Genomic DNA, 12978 nt, shown 5'->3' with positions numbered 1-12978 from the left:
CCAAAACAGGAGACTAGGAAACAAAATGATTTAAAAGCACCCCTAATAGCCCCATTAATACTGAGCCTCAAATGATCTTTAGCTCAGTTGATTTCTAGAAAGCAAGAGCAACTCCAATCTGAGAAAATACATATCTCTGAAGGTAGATTCCCCAGATTCTACAGATCCTACTACAAGCAAATGAAACAAAGCAGTGCCTCCACCTTACAGCACAACAATTTTCCCTCGGATTGACCTGAAGTGGAGATGAAGACTGGAACAGACACACATAGAAATGCTAATTCACAAGTGAGACAATGAGTTACAGAGTAAGTGGTCTTTACCCACTCACCAATCTCATGGAAAATGGAGAGAAGTACCTAGCACATACACCTATATACTCCACTCTCAGATGTCTTAATGACCTCGGGACATTATTCCATCAGCTTCACCTTAATTATTCCCTCAGTTTTGTTCACCTTTACAGCAAGCCTCAGAGTACTTTAAGAAGAATGTCTGAATGATTCAGAAATGCATTAATTACAGTTGAGCAATTGTACCATTCGACTAGAATACAATGATAATTCAAGGTAATGAGTCCATAAATATGGGTGTGAATTGCCTCTTTACTAAAGCCCTACTTTCATCTAGTTAACACTCTGTGTAGCACGTGTTTGTGGAGGGACTAGTTATCATTAGGGGGAGATGTTCCAAAGCTAGTCATTGTAACTGGAGCTGTTTATGTGCATTCCATTCAAACTAGGCAAATGATGAAACTAAACCATTTTTGCATACCTAATTAACCCTGCAAGTGGCATATACTCATGACCCTTGCCTCATAGCCAATCACCTCCTATTCTTAAGCCCAGTTGTCATCCCTCACGCCATTCCTGAAATTGCTCACCCCTTCTCCCATTTCTAGGCCATGTTTCTATCCCAGCACTTGGTAATTGAGAATGGAGGTATATTGATACATGACATGAAAAGACTAAAAGCTTAAAATTTAATGTTTGCTTTTAAGCTGCACAAAAATGTACCTGAAGTCAAAACAGATGCTTTAAAATGCCATGTAATCTACATAACCTAGGCCCTCAAGCTGTTTGAAATATAGTTAGAAGATTAAAATTAAGTCCATGGAAATTTAAATAACATGAAAGTTTAACACAAATTGCCACTACAATGCATGATTAATGCCAAATAGGTATATCTGATAATAGGAGGTCACATCACAGGTTGTGATCAGTGATATGACAAAGAGGCTCTTAACTAAAATTCAAACAGGGAGAAGGTCAGGTTCACTTGTGCCAAGTAAAAATCCTTAATAACCCATCTCATTGTTTTAAGATCCAAACCAAGGTCTTTTTTTTTTTTTACATATAATTAACTATATATATATATATATATATATATATATATATATATATATATATATACTGTTTATATACTTATTTTACCAATGCAAATTCCAGTTTTATTTTTAATAGTAGTCATTAAGCATCAATTTTCTGATAAATTCTGTTCAAAATAGTTGTTTATACAGGAAACATTCACTAAGCCTCACCTATGATTTCTAGAATAACAATAGTGAGATATTGTCTCCAAAGGATTTAGAGATAAAGCAAAGTATTTTTTCACATGTGAAATGTACAGTAAAACAGAGCAAGTATGTGATAATATATTGCAACTATACATAAAATGCTTTGAATGATGAAAGAAAATAAGGAAGTAGTTGATATGCGGTAGGATTCATCAAAGAGGACTTAATAGAGGAAGTAAATAGTTAACTGGATCTTTCTTTTTCTATTGGTTTTTCTTTTCATGAAAAATAGCATATATACAAAAAAGCAATGAATTTCAAAGCATATGGCAACAATTAGTTGTAGAACAGATTTCAGAGTTTGGTATGGGTTACAATTCCACAATTTTAGGTTTTTACTTCTAGCTGTTCTATGATACTGGTGACTAAAAAAAATATCAATGTAATGATTCAGCAATCCTACTCATTTGCTAAACCCTCCCTTCTCTGTATCACTCCACCATCACCTTTGATCTTTCTCCCACTCTTTAGGGGTATTTGGACTATGCCCATTCTAACTTTTTCATGTTGGAAGGGGCTGTCGATAATGTGGTATAGAGGGATGGAACTAGTTGATGTCTGGAGAGGCTGGGCCCTCTGCATTTCAGGACTTATCTGGTCCAGGGACCCATCTGGAGGTTGTAGATTTCTGGAAAGCTGCCCTAATGCATGGACCCTTGTAGAATCTTATATAATTCCCTAGGTGTTCTTTAGGATTGGCAGGGATGATTTTGGTTGAGGTTTGGCAAGTTATGATAAGTAGTAATACCTAACTGAAGCTTGCATAAGAGTGACCTCCAGTAACATCTCGACCCTGTTTGAACTCTCAGTCACTGATACCTTATTTGTTATACTTCTTTTCCCCCTTTGGGTCAGGATGGCATTGCTGATCCCACAGTGCCTGGGCCAGGCTCCTCCCTGGAAGACATCTCCCATGCTACCAGGGAGATTTTCACCTCTGGATGTCATGTCCCATGTAGGGGCCAAACCAAGTGGTTTTGATGCCTCAGAAAATTGTCCAGATCATTCCATAGGCCATGAAACTCCATCTGTGCATCTGACAGAGTTCAGTTCTTATGGGTCAGGTGACAGCCCTGGTCCAGTCCGCAGAATGAGAGCAGAGTAGCAGGTGATGGACATGACAATGGGAGCAAAAATAAAGCATAAAGGAGCAGAAAGAAGCTTTGTTTCCTATTTTGGCGGTAGTGTTTGTTTTTGATATTGCTTTAAAGGTTTAGATTTGGAGGATGGGTGGTGAACATTTCATGCTCTAGAGGGAATAGATGTGAAGAATGAAGGGGGAAACAGGTGGAGGAGATGACCAAAGACACGGAGTTTTATTTATTTCTATAAACAGGAAAATGAGAAGTTTTAGCAAAAGAATTATGTGATGAAAATGGGTTTATAGAAACAAAACTGGAGTCTTGGACAGATTATATGGATGTGGATGATGACATAGAGTGTATTTATGTAGCCCACAGCCAGTATTTCTGTAAAGTTATTTTGTGATTTTATAAAACCTCAGCGATAACAATACCGTAATATTTGGATCTTCAATGGCAAAAACTTTCAGTATTCCAGCCACATGCTGATTACACGAAACCTTGGTAATAAACCCATAGCCAATATCTTAAAATCCTGATTGATTTATAACCATGCAATCTCTTTGTATCCATTTATTATCTTTTATATAAAGCCAGGCATCCTAGGTTGTCTCTGAAGCTGGAGCTAAAGAGTTGAAAGAAGAGGAGTTAAGGCCACAGGGGCCTTTTCGGAGAGAGGGTATAATGCTAGAGATTAGCAAAGCAATAAAAGGGTCTGACTGTCCCATCCCTAGTATATGAAATTCAGTTAAAAATATAACACTCAGCTTTTTTAATAAAAGAATAGAGGTATGCATCTTCTGTCCTTGAAGATTTTAGTGTCAGGATATGATTCAGACCTCAGAATGGAGGGAGAGGATGTGAAAAAAAGGACTAATAAGTCTCTAAAATTTGACAAGTGACAAAACCAGATCTTTTCCTGGTTAACTGGCTATGCAAAGATTTTAGTGGATTGTTCTGCATTCCTCATTCCTCTTATTCATAAGAATTGTAGGATATTCAAATGACACAAGAGAGCGCACTCCTGTATTTGTGTTTCAAGATACGCAGTTGTAGGATATTATATGTTCCTGTTTGCACTACTCTAGAGTGACACCACATCCAGGGAGAATTTTTTTTCATTGTTTCACAATAGAGAAATATTGATAAAGTAATGTTACATATACCTATAGCTGTATAAATTGTTTCAGTAATTTGATCTGCTTTTCCATCTCTCTTTGTGTCTGGAAACCTGCCTATTTCCCTCTCTCTCTCTCTCTTTTTTTTGTATCTGCTATTTTTGTCTTTCTCTCCCTTCTCTGAGTCTTTCTCAGTATTGCTTTCTCTCTCTTCCCATTTGCCTCCCTCTTCACTCCCACGTTAATAGAAACTTCTCTCTCTGCCCTCATAAGGCCCCAGTGCTTGTCTTACCCTGAAAAAGGAAAATGGATGCATTTGCTTAGCACTTTGTTTCCATTCCCTTCTAATATACTTTTAGAAAACTCTAGGTAAAATTAAGACTTCTAGACAAACTCAAGGAAAAGTTGCAATAATATAGCCTAAATTAGAGCAAGGATAAGAGAAAATATTTTCAAGTGAGAGAAACCATTATTGTTATAGGGCAGGGCAAAAGGAATGGTTTTGAGCAACTAGCACAATTTTGATCATTGACTTAGACTGAATACTTTTTAAAAATGACAGTTAGTTCACAGACTGGTGCCCATGCTGGAATCAGAAAGGCCTGTTTAACCCCTGCCTCTGTTGTTTTTGCCCATGTATCCTAAAACTCCTTGTGTATCCTTTCTGAGACTCAGTTACTCATCAACAAAATGAAAAGAAATAATAGCATGGTACCTGAACTAAGATAATATAAGTAAGGTGCTTAGCACAGTACCTGGCACTTAATGAATGTTCATAAATGTCAGTCATTATTATCAATATTATTTTCATGGCTATCAGAAAAAAAAAGATTAAATATTCAATCTCTTAAAGGTAATTATCCACTTAGAGTTTAATGTTCCTTTCTTCCATGAAAGTTTATCTTGTTCTAGTTCTAATTTTATCTTTTTATTTTTCTGAAAGTAATATGTACAATGCTTAATAGGCAAAGTTTTCTCGAAATTCATGGAAAAAAAGCAGAATCTCAGTCATCTATCCTTCTAAACCCTAAATTCTTATTCCCCAGAAGTAAGCACTTTCAATTATTTCATATTTCTTCTATTTTTTATTCATATATAGAGATGGCTTGTTTATTCTGATATTTTGATTATTCTATCATTTTTTTTATCTTTTGACTTCCTGCTATGTAATATGATAATCTGGCTCTCTTCATAATTACTCTATACTCAGAAACACACACACTTTCAACTTCCTCATCTTCCCAAAAGTTTAACTCATGATTTTTAGTTAAAACAATATTCATTGTTTATATAACTATGGTTCTATAAATATTACTGACAGCTGAACTCATTTAGTGTATAATTAGATTTCCATTCTCATAAAACCTTATGTTTATCCAGGAGTTAATATTTACCTGATTATTTTCAATTGCTTTTTCTGTTCTATATACCTATTACTAATTCACTCTGAACTCTCCAACAGAAATTGAAATCTTACCTCAATGTGTTTAAAGATACCATGCAACCTATTGATTTCATTTGCTATTTGTCTATAACCTCCCTCTCTCTATAATAGAGCTCTCTATATTCCTGTTCTAGTCTAAACAGGTTGTTCTCCTGGCCTGCTAAAATGCTATCATCCTGATGTTCCCATAATCCCTCCACCTGGGAATTTTGTTTATTCCTCTTCTCTACTAAATCCCCCATTTCCAGTGTTTCTTTTTCCTCTTTATTATTTAAACCTTTATTTTTGTGGGTTAATGTATGCCATATCTTTTTGGTAAAAGGTACAAAAGAGGGAGCTTATTTGCGTGTGATTTTGCTTAACCAGATATGTCTTTATTCTTGAAGTCAACAAACTCTGGCCTCTGGGCTAAATCCAGCCCTCATCCTACATGTGTAAATACACTTTTACTGGAACACAGCAATGTCCACTTATTTACATATTGTCCATGTTTGTTCTTACACTAAAAGGCAAATTTGAATAGTTGCAACAGAGAACATCAATACTGCAAAGCCTAAAATATTTAATATCTGCCCCTTTACAGAAATGTAAAGTGAAATAAAATCACTGATCTCTGTGCTATTCAATGCTCAAACCAGACTGATAATTCAGCTGGGTATAGAATTTCAGAGGCCTTACTCCTTTATCCTCTAGCTTCCAGAATCAAGATTGTCTAGTTCAGTGCCATTCTGATTCCTAATTCTTTCATGAAAGCCATCTTTTTCCTATTTCTGAAAGCTTCTGGAATCTTCTATGGGTCTTCACATGGACACTTTTTTATCTGTTGCAATGGGCACTTAATGGGCTCATTTTATTTGGACACAAATGTTCTCTTTTTTATACCTTTTTATTGTATAACATAACATACATACAAAGCAAAGAAAGAAAAAAGCAATAGTTTTAAAGCACTCTTCAACAAGTAGCTACAGGACAGAGTTTGTCACAGGCTACTATACCATCATCTCCAAATTTTCCTTCTAGCTGCTCCAGAACATTGGAGGCTAGAAGGAATAAATGTTTTTTTATCATCAGAATCAACTTTTTTTCATGTGAAAAATAATGTATATACAAAAAAGCAATAAATTTCAAAACACATCTCAACAATTAGTTGTAGAACAGATTTCAGAGTTTGGTATGCATTACAGTTTCACGATTTTGCATTTTTACTTCTAGCTGCTCTAAGACACTGGAGACTAAAAGAAATATCAATATAATGATTCAATAACCATACTCATTTGTTAAACCCTACCTTCTCTGTATAACTCCACTATCAACTTTGATTTTTCCCCCACTTTTTATGGGCATTTGGGTTATGATCATTATAACATTTTCATGTTAGAAGGGGCTGTCAATAATATGGGGTAGAGAGATGGAATTAACTAGCATTCTGAAGAGGCTGGTCTCTCTAGGTTTCAGGAACAAATGTTATCTTTGATAATTTCTCCCCCCACCCCCATATCACCTGAAGGTAGACAATGTTGTTACAAATATGTGAAATAACCCAAAATAAACCACCAGAATAGCAGAGCAAAGAATTAGAGATAATAAGCCAACAAAAGAGATAAATGAAATCATAAAGAAAATAATTAAAGGAAAATAAGGCAGAGAAAGAAGAAAAGGAGAATAATGAACAGATGGGACAGATACAAAACAAAAAGCAAGATTAGGTTTAAACTTAACTATATCAATAATCATATTAAATATAAATGTTCTAAACATCCTAATTGAAAAAGTATATTGTGAGATTGGATAGAAAAAGCAAGACCAAACTATATACAGCCTACAAGAAATTCATTGTAAATTTAAAGACACAAATAGATCCAGAGTAAAAGAGTGAAAAAAGGCATGGAATTTTGATAGTAATGGAAAGAATGGTAGTAATTATATTAAAATCAATATATTTCAGAGCAAAAAATATTATCAGGGATATAGTAGGGCATTTCATAATGTTAAAGGGGTCAATTCTTCAGGAAGACAAAACAATCCTAAATGTTTATGCATATCAGAACAGAGTTTCAAAATATAGGTGGTAAAACCTAATACAATTGCAAGGAAAAATTTACAAATCCACATATCTAGTCAAAATTTTCATTACCATTCTGTCACAATTTGTAGAGAAATTGGTCTAAAGATCAGTAACTATATAGGGGATTTAAACAACAAAGTCAACCTACTTAGCTAATTGGCATTTACAGCATAATCTACCCAAAAATAAAAGCATAAACATTATTTTCTGTTCACAAGGAACATTTATAAATAGACTACATGTCAAAAAAGGAACTTAAAAGGAAATTAGAAAGCATTTTGAATTGAATTAAAATTAAAAGATATGTGTGCAAGGATAGTTCAGTTGTAGCATTGTCACCGCCACGTGGGAAATCTGGGTTCAATTTCCGGTCCATGCACTTCCCAATAAATAAATAAATAAATAAATAAAAAGAATTCAACAAACGGTGCTACAATAATGCAGTAGCCACATGTAAAAAGAATGAAATGTGACCCCCACCATATAGTATACAAAAGAAAGAAAGAGAAGATATCAGAATTTATGGGATGCTATTAAAACAGTACTTGGCAGGGGTGGGGGGGATTTATAGCACCAAGAAAAGAAAGGTCTTAAGTATGAACTGAGCTTTTACTTTAAGAAATCAGAAAAAGCAGAGCAAATCAAAATCAGACTAAATGGAATAAAGTAAATAATAAAAATCAAAGTGGAAAGGAATGAAATAGGACAATAATAGAAAAAAAAAAGAAAGAAACCAAAAACCAGCTCTTTGAGGAGATCAATAAAATCATGTAACTTCTTAGAGGACTGATCAAGAACATAAAGTAGAAGACAAGTATTACACATATCAGGACTGAGAGAAGTGACTTCACAAGAATTTCTACAGATACCAAAACCTGACAAATATATCATAAGAAAAGGATACTACACACTGAAAGGATATTTGGATCATACGGATATGTAGCAAAATTTTAGCAATCAATTCTCTTTCTTTCTTTCTTTGATATTATGGTCAAATTTGTTTTAACATTCAAAAATCAATCAGTATGAACCACCATATTAACAAATTTAAAGGAAAAAAGAAACATAATAGTCACAAAAATGATTCAGAATGAAGACTATTACCAGGGAGATAGTAGGACATTTCATAATGTTAAAGGGGTCAATTCATTATGAAGATATGACAATACTAAATGTTGGTGCATCTAAGGCCGGAGTTCTTCATCATAATAGCCATAAAGAAATGCATTTGACAAAATCTATTCCTGATTAGAGTTCTAAAAAATATAAGAAAAGAAGGGAACTTCTTCAAGTTGATAAAGGGCATCTCCTAACGCCTACAGATAACATCCAAGTTAATGGTGAAAGATTTAAAGTTTCCAACTAAGACCAGGAACATGACAAACGTATTCTCTTTTCCCACTTCTATTCTATATTATTTGAAGGTTCTACCCAGAGCAAATAGGTAAGAAATGAGACAAAATTCATTAAGATTGAAAAGGAAGAAGTAAACTATATTTGTAGCCAATGGTTACGGTCCATATAGAAAATACAATGAAACTTAAAACAAGCAACTAGAATATGTGAGCTCGCGTGGTTATATAATGCACGATCAATATACAAATCTATTGTATTTCTATTCAATTGCTGCAAATGATCAGATATTGAAATATAAGAAATCCATTTACAATATGAAAAGATGAAATAGGATAAAGCTGACCAGACCTATGCACTGAAAGTTGCAAAATATTGTTAAGAGAAATTAAAGATCTAAATAAATGGAAAGATATACCATATTTATGGGTCAGAAGAATCAGTTGTTAGGATATAGATTCTCCCCAAATTGACCTACAAATCCAATGTAATCCTAGTCAAAATCCCACCAGACTTTTGTAGAAAATGGAAAGCTGATCCTAAAATTCAGATGGAAATGCAAAGGATATAGAATATCCAAAAGAAGAATAAATTGGGGGGATTAACATTACTACTGATGTCAAGACTTATTATAAAGCTATAGGAATTAAAATAGTGTGATATTGGCATCAAAACAGACAATTCAATGGAATAGAATAGAAAGTCTCAAAATAGATCTTTGCATATATGGAAAATAGATTTTTTGGCAAAGGCACAAATGCAGTGCAGTAAGGAAAGATAGTCTGTTCAACATATCATGCTGGAACAAAATGAACTTTCATCCATACTTCACATTAGCTCAAAATGAGTTGTCAATCTAAATATATAACTTAAACTTACAAAATTTCTTGAAGAAATCATAAGGGAAAACCTTCCGACCCCTAGTTAAGCAAAATTTCCTAGATGCAACACCAAAAGCACAACCCAGAAAAAAAGCATAAATTGTACTTTATCAAAATTAAAATCTTTTGCTCTTTAAAAGATAGGGAGAAAGTATTTTCAAATCATATATCTGATAATGGCTTATATCCAGAACTTATACTGAACTTTCAGAACACAGTAATAAGAAAGAAACTACCAATGTAAAATATGGACAAAAGATTTATAAAAACCAAACAAATAAAAAGACTGAAGAAGACACTTCTCCAAAGAAGATTATGGACAGCAAATAAGCACATGAAAAAATCCTCTGTATCATTAGGTATTATGGAAATTCAAAGATCATAATGAAATGCTAATATATACCTATTAGAATAGCTAAAATTTAAAAAAGACTTCCATGCAAAGTGTTGGCGAAGTGTGGAGTAATTGATCATGCATACACCATCAGAAGTCTACAATGGTTTAACCATCTTAGAAAATAGGTTGGCAGCTTCTTAAAAAGTTAAACTTTACAGCTACCATTGTATCCAGCCATTCCACTCCTAGGTATTTTTGCAAAAGAATTGAAAGCATGTGCCCACACAGATTCATACATAAATGTTCATAGCTACTCTATGAACATTTATAGAGCCACAAACTGGGAACAACCCAAATATCCATCAACAGGTGATTGGATAAACAAAGTGAAGCATTAATAAACTAGGATACTATTTTGGAGTGTGGAAGGGGTGGCTAGAAGAGCTTATGAAGGGGCTGGAAGAAAGTTTCGGAGGTATTAGCTTGATTATGAGAGAGTCTTATGGGTGTATACATATGTTAAAACATCAAACTGTACACTTTAAGTATTTGTAGCTTATTGTATGCCAATTATATTCCAATAAAGATGTTGAAAAAAGTTTTAAATACAAAAAGGTATACGGTGAAATGTTATCCTTCCACCTTTTTCTCTTAGCTCCAGTTCCCTTCTCCAGAGACAACCTGTTATCCATTTCTCCAATTTCCTTTGCCTAGATTTTCTCTCTATTGTGGTCTCTTTCATTATCAGACTTTCCTAAAATGCCAGGTTTTCTCTGACCTCTTGTTCATCCATATTCCAGTACTCATTGGAAGTCAGTATTCACAGACACAGCTTGAAAATGGTGGACACTTCTCTTTAAACTCTGTAGACGGGGCCCTACTATTTTTTTTGGTGAATCTCAGCTTTCTTTTATGGGAAATCCTTTTCTCTTGAGCTGGTCACTATCTCCTAAAGGCAAAACTCAACTCCTATGTCTCTTGAGTGTAGGCCTAGCTTTTAACTTTCTAGGAGATGTGTGGAAAAAATACTTATGGATTTTATCCTTCATGGAAGGGTGAAATGTTCCAGAAGTATTCTGCAAAGAAGGCAGTGGGAGGGATGCAGGAGACTTTTAGCTTATAAACTGGAGTATACTTGGCATTCCTGTATCCTATATCAGAAGTGAGCGACTCACACTTGAAAAAATATATGGGCACTTACACATTAAAATTTTTCATATCAGTGTTTTCAAACTAACCACCTTGGGAATATAGACTATTAATCCAGATATTGTTAGAAAGATTTCTGGAACTTCCTTTTTGGATTTTCATTTGAACCCAAAGATATGTCTAACAGGTATTCTCAATGCTTTAAAAATGAATTGTTTTGGGAACTAGGCAAAAGGCAAATTTGACTAACATGGAATATGATCAAACTGGGGATACAATTCTGAACTCAAAACAGGTGTTGTTTGAAAGTAGTGGGACTTAAAATCTAGTTCTGAAGACAATTTCAAAAAAGAAATCCCCAAAGCATTTCCAATGCTGGCAGCCTCATTAGAATAAATATTTCTCCTCCCAAAATGACTACTTTGAAAGACAGCTCTTACCCAGATGTTTACATTTAGGTGTGTCAGCAAGGGTGGAACTAATTAGGAGGCCCAATTTATTGCTTCACAGACACATTTTGGTTAAGTATACTAGGTGAGGTCAAGGAAGTGGCCCCATTCCACACCTTCAAAAGCCTATTAAAACTGGGCTGCCTCCTGAGAATGTGTGGCTAATGACAGCAGAAGACAAGAAGGCTACTGTTTTGATAAATACCCTAAAGGTCTGCAAAATGGCAGTGCCGGCAGGCATGTGCCAAATCATGTTTGGCTTTGGCCCCATAACTTGTGATTCTGTCATGGACTCATCACGTCAATTGGTGGAAAATGGATTACTGTCATTCTTCAAGGCACGACACATCATTCCCCATTGATTGGCATGCCAAATCCTTCACAAAGTAATGAGTCAGGGACGATTCAAATCATCATCCAACTGTCAGCTTGATTGCATAGTCCTCTATCAATGGGATTAAACTGGTGTGGCATCTAAAATGTGATGAAAGGCATTACTTTAGTCGAAAAGATGACAGGAAGACAGGGATGCTGGACCCAGGAGGCCTAGGCATGCAGAAAAAATAATAATAAAAGTGGGGGAGAGAATGGATATATAATGTAAATATATTTTTGGCCTCTCAGGAGATGCTGTGACTGAAGGGAATTACATTTTGCTTCAAAGAGAATTAAAACTGAAAGAGACACTTTAGAAATCATCTAGTTGATGTTCCTTCTGTAACAGAAGAAGAAACTGAGGTAAAGGAAAGGAAGTGAGTAACTGATGTTAGCCAATATGTAAGAAATGGAAGGATAATATAAAGCATGGTCATTGGAGGCAAAAAAGACCTGATTTTCAATATTGATTTTTTTCTGCTTACTACTTGTATTATTGTGGGCAAATCTTTGATATTCTGTCTTTTCACCTGTTTTATGGGGATCATTATATCATATATGTGTATATGATAGATAGATAGAGAGATACACTATCACAAAATATATGAGGATTAAGGGAGCAAACCTATATACTAAACGGCCATCATATAATGGATACTTTCCTTTTCAAAACTTGCAATAATTAGGATTCCAACTCACTATTTGCCAAGAAAAGCATGCCGCTTTTTGCTTAGCTTCCAAGAATTACAAGGAAAAACTACATGTTGTAGAGACTCATTCTGAATCTTTTATTTTTCTTTTGTCTGTCTGACCCCCAGCATTTTGTCTCTGAAAAGAACCATCCTTTGCAATACCCCTCACAGTTATGTGAGGTTAATGGAGCTTAGAGAAATCATAAATCTTGCCAAGGTCACACAAGTACAAGGGTAAGATTTTATTGGTATAGCTCCAAAGTCTTGTCTTTACCATGAGCTCTGAAGCCCATCACAGGGATGATGTTCTTGGATCTTCAGTATTAGAGAATATTCTTCCAGGGTTTGCTTGTTTTTTTTATTTTTAGCAACTGTGCTGGGTTCATGCTGGACCATTTCTCTTCAGCTGTCTCATGTTCTGTGATTTGAATTACATTTGGGTTGTTTTGTAAGAGGC

The sequence above is a fragment of the Tamandua tetradactyla genome, chromosome 18, assembly GCF_023851605.1.
Source record: "Tamandua tetradactyla isolate mTamTet1 chromosome 18, mTamTet1.pri, whole genome shotgun sequence".
Classification (NCBI taxonomy): Eukaryota; Metazoa; Chordata; class Mammalia; order Pilosa; family Myrmecophagidae; genus Tamandua; species Tamandua tetradactyla.
The sequence above is the reverse complement of the archived record's forward strand: the minus strand, read 5'-3'. Positions refer to the sequence as shown.